A 13,008-nucleotide genomic window follows, 5' to 3' on the forward strand; every position below is an offset into this window, starting at 1 on the left:
AGAACAAGGTACATTCAGAGAAGCCCAGTTTCTGACTTTCTCACCTCTACCATGTTCTTTGTTTCACCCTAAATGAAGTAATTTTAAAATGTTTTTTGTTTATACTTCCATTAAAAAGTTGTAGATATAGCCCTAGCCAGATAGCTTCATTGGTTAGAGCATTGTCCCAAAGTGCAGAGGTTGCCAGCTAGATCCCCAGGCAGGGCACATGCAGGAACATATCAGTGTTCCTGTCTCTCTCTCCTTTTCTTTGTCATTAAGATCAATAAAATAAACATTTAAAAAAATTGTAAATATAATGTTTATATAAAATGTTTTTATATTTGACTATATCACCTTTCTTTGATAAGTGCTATACTATTTGTTGTCACCACCTTTTTACACTTAACTATATAGCCTGGATATTCCATAGTAGTACTTGTAGAAATTACTCAAAAAACTATTTTGTAATTGTGGCAAAATACACATGACAAAATTTACCATTTAAGCCATTTTTCAGTGGCGTTAAGTACATTCACTTGTTATATAATCATCATCATTATTATTTTCTCCAGTACAGGGGGTCTTCTGGTTATGACAGTCAGGACATACACAATGTTTCATGTTTACTATGCTTACTATCATAAAAACTTTAAGAAATTGAGGAGTGTTTTTGGTTTATGCTGTTAGCATCATACTCATGGACTACATGGGCAAACTAGTTTGGTTCTGTGCAGCACAAGAATACTCAGTACTGTGGTATATGAGTGAGGGATTTGGCATCCCAAGTACACTTACCGTTGCCATTTGATCTATTAAAAGTGCAAGTGTTCTATTTGTGTTAGGCTAGGGCAGTGGTTCTCAAAGTGTGTGCTAGGATGCACTGGTGTGCCCTAGAAGATTTCCAGGTGTGCCCTATGGTATTCCAGAGAAATATGTGCCTGTTGGGGACCAAAAAACCAACAGGGGTTTTGGAGTTTAGATTTTTGGGAGACAGAGGTGTGGGGAATTGGCTGTAAGCTGACAGTCTGCCCAACCCCCCACCTCACTTGCCTGATTAGGTTTTAAAGGGCTGTTAAGCTGTGGTGCTGGATTGTTTACACTACCCTCCATGTTCCCTGGAAAGACTGGAGGCAAGTTTCTTCTATCCTTTATTTACTGTAAAGTTAAGATGATGTGTATGGTGGGGGTTTTCTGCACTCAACACAAGAGTAAAAACAGGAATTCTTCAATGTATTGACGAGGAAATGAGAGTTTGCCTTTCAAATATATGCCCAAACATTGAAGAAATCGCTAGGACACATCAGGCTCATGTTTCTAATAAACACAAGAATGAAAAAACTTAACACATTTGTACTGGGACCTGCCGAATTTACTAAATCTTACTAAGAATGTATCTATATATATAAAAAGATAACTTTTTTGTCGCTTTTTAATTTTTTAACTCCTTTTTTATGAATTCTAAAAAGCATAATTCAAAAAATGTAACAAAAATGTTTTTTAATGTCAGAATAAATTTAAATTTTGTCATTTATTTTATTTAATTACCATAAAAGCACGCTTGGACTTTATATATTTTTTTAATATTTGACTTAATTATTATAACATATTTCTCAGAAATTTGTATGTACTGCACCTACAATTTTTTGTAGGATTTTAAATGTGCCCTTACTTCACAAAGTTTGAGAACCACTGGGCTAGGTGTGTTTCAACTTAAACCAAAAATTCAGGTTACATCACTGTCATAGGAACGGAACTGTGTTGTAATCCGAGGATCCCCTGTACTTTTTTGTCTTCCAAAACTGATACTCATCCCTGGCTGGTTTGTGAGTGTATAGAGCATCAGCCGGCGTATGGACATCCCGGGTTCGATCCTCCGTCAGGGCACACATGAGAAACAATTGTGTGCTTCTCTTCCTCTCCCTCCACCCCTCTCACAGCCCATGGGTCAATTGGTTCCAGCATTGGCCCTAGATGGGGTTCCCAGGTCGATCCTGGTTGGGCTGCATGCGGGAGTCTGTCTCTGTCGGGAGCCGATCAACGACTGCTGGCTGACAAGGTCACAGCAGGAGAAGACCCACAACTGCTGGCTGACAAGGTCACAGCAGAAGAAGATCAAAAACTGCTGATTGACAAAGTCACAGCAGAGAAGACCAATGGCTGCGGGGTGACAAAGTCAATGCAGTGAAGACCAATGGCTGCGGGGTGACAAAGTCACTGCAGTGAAGACCAATGGCTGCGGGGTGACAAAGTCACCGCAAAGGAAAGGCATAACGATACTTCCCCCTTTGACCTTTTTGAATTAATCTGGCCTTATATCCCCCCTTTTCTGGGTGTGTGCTATTATTTGTAGCACAGGGATAATAGTACTGTGCTTTCCCTGTAGATTTGTAGTAATTTCTTTGGAAATGAGACAGAAAGTGTAAGTTCCACAGAAAAGCCTGTAAGCCCCTTGAACTGGGCTCATAAACATAAGAGGCTGGCTATGATATCCGTCATAAAGGGTTAAGTTTGTAGGAGAATTTCTTCTTATTAATCATGTTAGAAAGAATAAAGTTAGAACTTAACTAGTGTATGAATATAGTAAATGAATAAAGTTTAACTAGACATTAGAATCGTAGGTAAAGTGGAGTGGAGTGGCCTGTTGCGTGGCCTTGGATAGGAGTGCAGCTGGCAAGTAAAGAATGTTTTGTTAAAAGACTTGTTTTGTCACTGAAGGCAGTTGCTGGGCTTTTCTCAGTAAAATATTCTCATGAGATTTTTGTATTTTCCAAGAATAAGGAGAGGAATGTGGTGGGATTCATAGCAGCAGTAGCAACTAATGCCTTCTGATATTATGTTGCTACTAGCTATCTTGTAAATGCACTCTATGTATCTTTAAGTAAAAGTTACTCTTAATACTATGTCAGTTTCTTAAATAGTAAGCCTTTTGTAGTCTCCTGGGAAAAGAATTAGGACTCTGCATGAACTCAAGGCCATTTGCCTGAGCAAGCGGTGGTCCTTTTGCTAGTCCTTGATGATTTCGTCTGCTATCTCTTTCTGCGCCCTCGACTCACAACAACAGTAAAATAGAGTTATTAATTAGTACTAATCTTTTAGAAGTTTGTACCAATATTGTTATTACTATTCAAGTTATTGTATAACTGTACTTTGAATAACTTACCACCTGATTTGTAGTTTATAGATATGAATTAACTGTTATCTGGAAATATGTAACCACAGTGAAACTAAAACAATGATGTATTCAAAATACCATGTGATTGTAACTTAGTGTGTGTGCATAAAAAGGAAGCTAGACCAGCATTTAGCAGAGATGCCTGGCAGAAAATGCTAACTAGAGAATAAAGAGATAGAAAAGAATTCGGCTCTCTCACTCAATTTTCGCCAACGCCGTCTCCTCCTGTGGGACCCCTGGGTCCCCCCCGGGGCTGGACCCCAGCATGTCTCACTGTCTCTCTTCTTGTCACTTAAAAAAAATAAAAATAAAAATAAACTGAAACTCTTTACCCATTAAACAATAACCCTTCAGTCTTCCATCCTCCCTTGACAGCCATCATTCTACTTTCTTTCTGAATTTGACTATTCTAGGTACCTCATATAAATGGAATCATTCAGTATCTGTCTTTCTATGACTGGCTTATTTCATTTAGCATGTCTTCAAGGTTCATCCATGTAGCATGTATCAGAGGTTTTTTTTTTAAGGCTGAATAATACTCCATTCTATGTATAGACCATTTAGGTTATCCATTCATCTGTTGTACACTTTAGTTACTTGTACCTTTTGGCTTTGAACGTGGGTGTACAAATATCAGTTCCAGTCTCTGCTTTCAATTTTTTTGGGGGGTATATATCCAAAAGTGAAATTGCTGGATCATATGATAATACTGTTTATTTTTTTTGAGGAATCATGATACTGTTTTCCATAGCACCTGCTCCATTTTACATACCTACCAACAGGTTACAAGGGTTCAAGTTTCTCTAACTGGAACCTCACCAACACTTTTTTTTTTTTTTTTGTATTTTTCTGAAGCTGAAAACGGGGAGAGACAGTCAGACAGACTCCTGCATGCGCCCGACCGGGATCCACCTGGCACGCCCACCAGGGGGCGATGCTCTGCCCCTCCAGGGCGTCACTCTGTCGCGACCAGAGCCACTCTAGCGCCTAGGGCAGAGGCGAAGGAGCCATCCCCAGCGCCCGGGCCATCTTTGCTCCAGTGGAGCCTTGGCTGTGGGAGGGGAAGAGAGAGACAGAGAGGAAGGGGGGGGGGTGGAGAAGCAAATGGGTGCTTCTCCTATGTGCCCTGGCCGGGAATCGAACCCGGGTCCCCCGCACGCCAGGCCGACGCTCTACTGCTGAGCCAACCGGCCAGGGCCAACACTTATTTTTTTTATGTTTGGTTTTTTTATGGATAATACCATAGTTATCCTAATGGGTGTGAGGTTGTCCTCATTTTTAAAATTCAGTTCCTACCAAAGTGTTGTTTGCTGGTTTTTAATTTTTTTTTTTTGAAAGCAGAGGCTGTCCTTATTCATCTTTGTATACCCTGTACCTAACATTGCCTTATATATAGTAACTGCTAAATATGTGTTTGAATAAATTGATGAACTTTATAAACTGTGAATTTCATGGGAGGTGGTAGTAGTCATAGTTATAGTTGTGATGCTGTACCTAACCACTTAATCCCCTGCAGTGGTAAATAGTAGTGTGCTTGGTTGGGATGGTGATGATGGGAATCCCAACACCAAGGATACCACTTACCACTTAGCTGTGAGCACTGATGTTTTACTTTGCTCCCCCCACTGCCTTTTGGTCTTTAGTTGAAGCTTTAAGCATATGTGTTTTCACTTAAAAGTGGTGTGATTAAGCTCAAGAATAAAACAATCCAGGCCCTGGCCAGTTGGCTCAGTGGTAGAGCGTCGGCCTGGCGTGCAGGAGTCCCGGGTTCGATTCCCGGCCAGGGAACACAGGAGAAGTGCCCATCTGCTTTTCCACCCCTCCCCCTCTCCTTCCTCTCTGTCTCTCTCTTCCCCTCCTGCAGCCGAGGCTCCATTGGAGCAAAGTTGGCCTGGGTGCTGAGGATGGCTCTGTGGCCTCTGCCTCAGGCGCTAGAATGGCTCTGGATGCAACAGAGTGACGCCCCAGATGGGCAGAACATTTCCCCTGGTGGGCGTGCCGGGTGGATCCCAGTCGAGCGCATGCGAGAGTCTGACTGCCTCCCCATTTCCAACTTCAGAAAAATAAAAATAAAAAAATAAAAAAAGAGAATAAAACAATCTAATTTTCCCATCTAGACCTTTTATGTCCCTCTGCCTTAATACTCTCTTCTTTACCTTTGCCAGTCAAAATTGTAACAGTTGTATTTGATACATTAATAAGTAGGAAAAAAAGTAGGGATAGATAACAAAACATTATGTATAGTACATTTACTTCTGGAAATTTCTACTTTGGTTGAAGAAAAAAAAATGTATATGTTCATGATCTTTCCCTAAGGCTAGTAGTGGTTGTTCCTGAATTAGTACAATTTATTTGTTTTTTATTTTCATTTAATGTTTTTTGTTCTGTTTTGTTTTTGAGAGGAGGGGAGAGACAGACTCTCTCATGCACCCTGACCAGGATCTACCTGGCAGTCCCAATCTTGGGCCAGTGCTTGGACCAGCCTAGCTATCCTCAGCGCCCAGGCTGAAACTCGAACCAGTTAAGCCCACTGGTTGTGAGAGGGGAAGAGAGAGAGAAGGGGGAGAGGGAAGGGTAGAGAAGCAGATGGTCTCTTCTCATGTGTGCCCTGACTGGGAGTTGAACTCAGGACATGCATACTCTGGGCTGATGCTCTATCCACTGAACCAGCTGGTCAGGGCCCATTTAATGTTTTTTTCTGATTTTTCTATAAGATCCACACTGTGCTTTTAAAGTAATAAAATTAGTACAGAAACTTTGTTTTTAAAAACCCAGCGGTTCTTTTTTTTTTTTAGCTCCCAGTTGCAGTGCCTAAGACTTAGTATCATTTATTACATATATTTTGATTGAATGACTGAAACTTAAAGAACTTGTTAAATGCCATAACAGCATGAAGTGCTTAGGCGATTCAAAAGAGAAGGCTCATATATGGAAGGCATTAGCTGTGGATAGTGTTTGGGCTTTCAGAGACTGTTTTATTTTGTTTGTCTTTTTAAGGGAATGGCATAATATGCACTGCTGTACCAATAATTACTAACATTTTGTGGATAGTCCTTTTAGGAAACAAAATTTCTTTGATTATATCCTTAAAATTCATGATTTATATCATTAGAATACATGCATTACCCAGAATGTATTATCTTTTGTTTAGGTTACAGTAATAACTTGATTTTTTTCCTAATCAACCAACAATTTGATGAGGTGACTTGAGAAGCCTATTGTACAACAGGAAAACCAGCCAGAAATGAAGAAGCTTCTAAACTGAAAAATGTACATACAAATAATGGAGAATTCAGGCCCTGGCTGGTTGGCTCAGTGGTGGAGCGTCGCCTGGTGTGCAGGAGTACCGGGTTCGATTCCCGGCCAGGGCACACGGGAGAGGCGCCCATCTGCTTTTCCACCCCTCCCCCTCTCCTTCCTCTCTGTCTCTCTCTTCCCCTCCCACAGCCGAGGCTCCATTGGGGCAAAGATGGCCGGGCACTGGGGATGGCTCTGTGGCCTCTGCTTCAGGCGCTAGAATGGCTCTGGATGCGGCAGAGCAACACCCCAGATGGGCAGAGCATTGCCCCATGGTGAGCATGCTGGGTGGATCCCAGTCAGGCGCATGTGGGAGTCTGTCTGACTGCCTCCCCGTTTTCAGCTTTGGAAAAATGAAAAAAAAAAAAGAATTCATTGGGTTTAGATATTTCTAGACTTTAGGGAGGAAATAGCAGCCTTTAAAATTTTTAATTGTTTCTCTTGTGTGACAAATCACTCCAAAGTAATAGCTTAAAAATTTTGTTTTCAATGAACTTATTAAGTGTGGTGAAATTTGGTTTGTGAAGTTTTATCTCTTGAAACAGACTATAATTAACAACTCTTTATGATATTTGAAATATTAAAGTTTACTTTCTAGCCCTGGCCGGTTGGCTCAGCGGTAGAGCGTCGGCCTAGCGTGCGGAGGACCCGGGTTCGATTCCCGGCCAGGGCACATAGGAGAAGCGCCCATTTGCTTCTCCACCCCTCCGCCGCGCTTTCCTCTCTGTCTCTCTCTTCCCCTCCTGCAGCCAAGGCTCCATTGGAGCAAAGATGGCCCGGGCGCTGGGCATGGCTCTGTGGCCTCTGCCTCAGGCGCTAGAGTGGCTCTGGTTGCAATATGGCGACGCCCAGGATGGGCAGAGCATCGCCCCCTGGGGGGCAGAGCACCGCCCCATGGTGGGCGTGCCGGGTGGATCCCGGTCGGGCGCATGCGGGAGTCTGTCTGACTGTCTCTCCCTGTTTCCAGCTTCAGAAAAATGAAGAAAAAAAAAAACAACAAAAAAACAAAAAAAAAAAGTTTACTTTCTAAAGGAAAGTCAAATTTTATGGACTGCTTTGGGGACTCATCTTTGACTTAAGATAAATATACTTCTGTGATAATGACATATTTCTGCAAACTTACTAAAATACTATTAGAAAGCATTTAATATGCTATTATGAGACATTTAAAAATATTAAAATTTGGCCTGACCTGTGGTGGCGCAGTGGATAAAGCATCAACCTGGAATGCTGAGGTCCCCGGTTTAAAACACCAGGCTTGCCCGATCAAGGCACAGACAAGAAGCAGCTACTACGAGTTGATGCTTCCTGTGCTTCTCCCCATCTCTCTCTCTCTCTCACTCTCTCTATTTTTTAAAAAATCAATAAATAAAATCTAATAAAAAATATCAAGATTTGTAAAAGAAAAGTAAATCTATTGGGATTATAAAGGTGTTTTAAAAACCTAGATTTATTTTTATACAAAATAATTATTAAAGTTTTGGACTTCTCATTAGAAATTTTGTTACAAAAAAAGTTCTAAAAGTTATATTTAATCACTTAAATTACTTTAAACAGTTGTTCATTAATTCCTTTTTCTAATTTGGATCTGAAATAGAATGAATACCATTTTTGAATTTTCAAAGCCATTCCACATTTAGTTCACAGTTAGTGAATTTAGTTATAATATTCCCAAACCCAGTAGGACACTATTTCTATGGTTGCCAGACCCTTTGTAGAGTTCCTAAGATTGGAATTCTGATTCTCATGAGTCAAATTTTGGCCTTTGACTCTGTCCCCTTTTCACACCCCTTGCTAAGCTTCAGCTGTTGCTATGCTTGAAGACTTGTCAGCTAGCAGGTTCCTATGGTAACAGGAATGGAAATTTGAAAGAAGAAAGGGAGTGGGAGCACAAAGGCTTGGTTGATTTGAATTTGAACAAAGAATGGAAGGTTCCATGTTGTATACCTTTGTACACAACAAACCCAGAAATTTAATTTTAGAAAGTTACTTTTCAGTTTGTGAACTTCTTATACCTGGTCTTCATTTAGTGAACAAAATTATTACTATTTAAGGAAGTAGCCATTAAGACTCTTAAAATTTAATCAGCTAAAAATCCTATTTCTACTTCATAGTGCTTAATAGTAGTACTTATTGTATATATTTGTTCTCAGCTTTACAGTATTTAGGTTACCTCGTTTTAAGTTTTATTTTGTGGAGATTGAAAATTGTTAGGGTTAAAGTCAAGGCAATTTGTTTATTTGAAAATATTAATATTTTTGTTTTTATATAGCAGCTTTATTGAGTTATAATTTTTGTACAATAAACTGCACTGTTTAAAGTGTTCAATTTGATGAATTTTGAGAGACGTATATACCCATGAAACCATCACCACAATCAAGATATAGAGCATTTCTATCACCTCAAAAGCCTCCTGTGTCCCTTTGTAGTCCACACCCTGTTGACTCCCTGCTCCACACAACAGCTGATCTGCTTTCTGTCACTATGGATTAGTTTCATTTTCTAGAGTTTTATAAAAATGTAGTCATATAGTATCTACTTTTTTATGTCTGGTTTCTCTCACTCAGCATAATGATTTTGAAATTCATCCATGTTTTGTTTTGCTTTTGAAAATATTTCCATTGACTTCTCACTTGGCTTTTGTGAACAGGAAACTTAGCAGGGTTTCCTTATGCCCATCACATAGGCTTTCTACAGCTCTATTAATTTGCAGCTCTCCCTTAATCCCCTTTAAAGCTATCATTTACTGGCTGGTGTATTCTGATAATTTTGTGTATTTATTAAGGCCATTTTACAGAGGAGAAAACTGTAGTTTAGAGAAGTTATGTTGAACAGATTGGTTAAACTCAAGGGCTTTGAATAGGAATGTCAAGGTTTGACTCTCGACTCTTTTTAGCTGTGTGGTCTTGGGCAAACTACTTAACTTTCTATGCCCTGTTTTCTTCACATGTATTATAAAATGTGATTAATAAGTGTAGGGCCTGCTTTATGGGATTGTTGAGAGGGTTAATGAAATAATGTGCGTAAAGCACTTAGAACACTGCCTGTTCTCTAGGAACTGTCAGTAAATGCTAGCTGAGACAAAACACAGAAGGCACTTATAGCTAATAAGTGACAGAATCAAAAACTTGTAGCTTTAGACTCAGTACAAGCAGTGCATGCAACATGTCACTCAAATCAGTTTTATAATTCATGATGCGGCTCACAAATAGAGGTTTTACTAACAAAAACGTGGCAGTGTTGGGTTAGTATTCGTGTGTTGCTTAGTACTAGGCAAGTTTGAGACTTGCTTAAGACATACATATGCATATGACTATAATACATTTTTTTAACTTTTTAAAAACTTTTTAAAATTTATTTTAGTGAGAGAGGCAGGGAGGGAGAGAGAGAGAGAAAGAGAAAGGGAGACAAGAACATCAATCTGTTCCTGTATGTGCCCTGACCAGGGATCAAACCGGCAACCTCTGTGCTTCCAGATGATGCTCTTAACCAACTGTGAGCTATCTGGTCAGGGCCATTTTTTAACTTTTAATTTTAAAATAATTATAGACTCACAGGACATTGCAAAAACTGTACAGAAGATTCTGTGTACCCTACCTAGTCCCCCCCACTATCTTATTTTACATTAGCATTGATAGTCTACAGACCTTATCATAGTTCACCAGTTTTTACACACACCATTTGTGTGTGTGTGTGCATATGTGTGTAGTCTGCAATTTTATCATATGTATAAATTGATATAGCCAGTGCTACAGTTAAGATACAGAATAGTTTTATCACCACCACGGAACTCCCCTATACTTCATTTTTCTCCCCTTTCTAATCCCAAGCATCCACTAATTTGTTGTCTATAATTTTGTTATTTCAAGAATCATACAGTGTGTAGTCTTTTGAGATTTTAGCATAATATCCTTGAAATACATCCAACTTGTTACAGGTACCAATAGTCATTGTTTTTTGGTTTTTGGTTTTTTTTGTATTTTTCTGAAGCTGGAAACGGGGAGGCAGTCAGACAGACTCCCACATGCGCCCGACTGGGATCCACCTGGCATGCCCACCAGGGGGTGATGCTCTGCCCATCCGGGGCGTCGCTCTGTCGCGACCAGAGCAATTCTAGCGCCTGAGGCAGAAGAGGCCACAGAGCCATCCTCAGCACCCGGGCCATCTTTGCTCCAATGGAGCCTTGGCTGCGAGAGGGGAAGAGAGACAGAGAGGAAGGAGAGGGGGAGGGGTGGAGAAGCAGATGGGCGCTTCTGTGTGCCCTTGCCGGGAATCGAACCCGGGACTTCCGCACGCCAGACTGACGCTCTACCACTGAGCCAGCTGGCCAGGGCCTAGTCATTGTTTTTAATTGCTAAGTAGTATTCCATTTTAGAAATTCACCAGTTTGCTTAACCAGTCATCCACTGAAGGACATTGAATGGTTTCCAGCTCTTTGATATATACAGGTAAAGCTGCTCCAAAAATTCGTGTACAGCTTTTTGTGCAAACATAACTTTGCTGCCAACACCTTGATCTCAGACTTCTAGCTTCCCGAAATGTAAGACAATGAATTTTGTTGTTTAGGCCACTCAGTTTGTGATACTTTGTTATGGCAGCCTTAGCAAACTAATAAAGTGTATATCTGTTCATTTATTTGTCTTCCTCAATTTATTTCATCAGTGTTTTATACAAGTCCTGTACATGGTTTGTTGCATCTATACCATGTTTGGGTATTTATTTATTTATTTATTTATCTATTTTTCTGAAGTTAGAAGTGGGGAGGCAGACAGACTCCTACTTGCGCCCAACTGGGGTCCCCCCAGCATGCCCACCAGGGGCAATGCTCTGCCCATCTGGTGTGTTGCTCTGTTGTAGCCAGAGCCATTCTAGCACCTGAGGCGGAGGCCATGGAGCCATCCTCAGTGCCCGGGCCAACTTTGCTCTAATGGAGCCTTGGCTACGGGAGAGGAAGAAGAGAGGGAAGGGTGGAGGAGCAGATAGGCACTTCTCCTGTGTGCAGTGACCAGGAATCGAACCTGGGACTTCCACATGCCAGGCCGACGCTCTATCACTGAGAGAACCAGCCAGGGCCAGTTTGGGCATTTTTTTAGTGATTATAAATGTATTGTTTTAATTTATTCTCCACATTCTCATTATATAGAAAAACACATTTTTAAAATATTTTCTTATATCCTGCAACCTTGCTGGCCTGACCAGGTGGTCGTGCAATGGATGCAGGGGTCCCCAAACTTTTTACCCAGGGGGCCAGTTCATTGTCCCTCAGACCATTGGAGGGCCACCACATACAGTGCTCCTCTCACCACCAGTGAAAGAGGTGCCCCTTCCGGAAGTGCGGCGGGGGACCGGATAAATGGCCTTAGGGGGCCACATGCGGCCCACAGGCTGTAATTTGGGGACGCCCGGAGAGCTTTGGACTGGGACACAGAGGACCCAGGTTCAAAACCCAAGGTCACCAGCTTGAGCTCATCCAGCTTGAGCGTGGGCACACCAGCTTGAGTGTGGAGACACTGGCTTGAGTGTGGGACATAGAAATGACCCCATGGTAACCGGCTTGAGCAAGAGGTCACTGCTCTGCTGTAGCCCCCTGGTTAATACACATAAGAGAAAGCAATCAATGAACAACTGAGACTATGGAGCCATAACGAAGAATTCATCTCTTCATGTCTGTCTGTCACACACACACACAAAAAAAAACAAAACTTTTTTTCTGTATTTTAAAGTTCTTGATGGTTTAACACAAACTACTCTTTCACCTAGAAATGACAGTCACATATAGTTTATTGCCACAAATAGTTGATTGTTATATATTGGTTATCACATCCATTATACAGTTAACATCTTGAACGTCAGTTTCTTTTGAATGACTCTTGCTTTTCTGACTGCATTGTGTATAGGAGATCTCTGGAAAGTATATATAAGTGTAGAAATAAATAGATTTTTACTCAGTAGGTCTGGTGGTGAGAATATTTGCTATCAATTCAAAATCAGTAATGGCCCTGAAACTATTATATAAACAAGTGAAAGAATATTTTATAGTCAAAAGCCCACATATACACTTCCTGGATATTTGATTTATTCCTGTGATGATTTTAGTGTGCTTTTATATTTGGAGCCACTATCTTTTTGTTTTTGTTTTCTTAATATCAGCTTACAGTGTTAACTCTGTTTATATCATGTAATTTTAGTTTAAAGAGCTCTTGTTTTTTAAAAAATATTTTTAACAAAAAGAACAAGAAAATATGAGAAAGGTGAGAGATCTCTTCCGTACTTCTCACTCTCTAAATAACCATAAGTACATATAACTACTTTTCCCCTCCCTTCCCCTTCTCTTTCACTTCTTGTCCTCTCTCTTCTGTTGATACATGTTAAATGAGGAAAATGTAGAAATTGGAATACATAAAAGGAAGAATATTAAAATCCCTTATCACCAGGAAGTTATCACCCTTTTGAGCATCTAGTATATATCTTTTGTGTGTTCTTCTCTGTAAAATGGATCATACTGTTATTAGTAATTCTCAGCCTTTTCTCTTTATTAATATTACCTGTAACAATTA

The 13,008-nt window shown here is 40.4% G+C and overlaps 1 protein-coding gene across 2 annotated transcripts in view; it reads left to right on the top strand.

Annotated features, from left to right (window-relative positions):
• The window catches only part of FZD3 (frizzled class receptor 3), a 98,573-nt gene that overhangs the window by 28,838 nt on the left and 56,727 nt on the right, over window positions 1–13,008 (top strand). The gene's annotated exons all lie outside the window — the stretch shown is intronic.

This window comes from Saccopteryx bilineata, chromosome 1 (assembly GCF_036850765.1).
Source record: "Saccopteryx bilineata isolate mSacBil1 chromosome 1, mSacBil1_pri_phased_curated, whole genome shotgun sequence".
Lineage (NCBI taxonomy): Eukaryota > Metazoa > Chordata > Mammalia > Chiroptera > Emballonuridae > Saccopteryx > Saccopteryx bilineata.